We start from the raw sequence: 651 nt of genomic DNA, 5'->3' as shown, positions 1-651 counted from the left end.
TTTTCTATTTTATTGTGTCACTGTACCTGCGCTCTCCGTTTTAATGTCTGACGTAGCAACGTTCTTCTCTTTTACGTCTGAATTATTCGTTAATGCATCTAAAAGTATGTGACTGTCCTTCGAGTTCATAAAGCCTTCCTTCTTATTATTGATCTTAGATTCATCAGAATGCATGCTGTCCTCTTCCAAAATTTTCATCAATTCCGAATTAGAAGCGATCGACTTCTCATTTTGATCGTCCTTCGTGTCACACAACTTGACGTCCGACACGTCGCGGAATCTCCAAACTTGAATCGATAAAACTTGCCGCGTTAGTTATTTCCATTACTGACATTTTTCTTAGTCACCAAGAAAAATGTAAACATCAATTTTTTTTTAGTAGATAAACTAATAAATAGGAAATATAATTTACTATGCCACAATGATTTTTACACGCAGATTGTGAAGAAGTTGTTGTATTTGTTACATTGCAGTAACCAAGTCATAAGAGCGCTTCAACATCGCATTCCTTTAATTTATCATATTCTGATTCCGCGTTCGATTAGGCAAGCTGTATAAATAAAAAAAAATCGATAAATAACATGAACAAAGATTACTATATATTGTAATCATACACAATGCAATCTAAATGCAAACGTAAATAGATTAAAT

Source organism: Wasmannia auropunctata, unplaced genomic scaffold (assembly GCF_000956235.1).
Source record: "Wasmannia auropunctata unplaced genomic scaffold, wasmannia.A_1.0 LD336090.1, whole genome shotgun sequence".
Lineage (NCBI taxonomy): Eukaryota > Metazoa > Arthropoda > Insecta > Hymenoptera > Formicidae > Wasmannia > Wasmannia auropunctata.
This window is presented reverse-complemented; position numbering follows the sequence as displayed.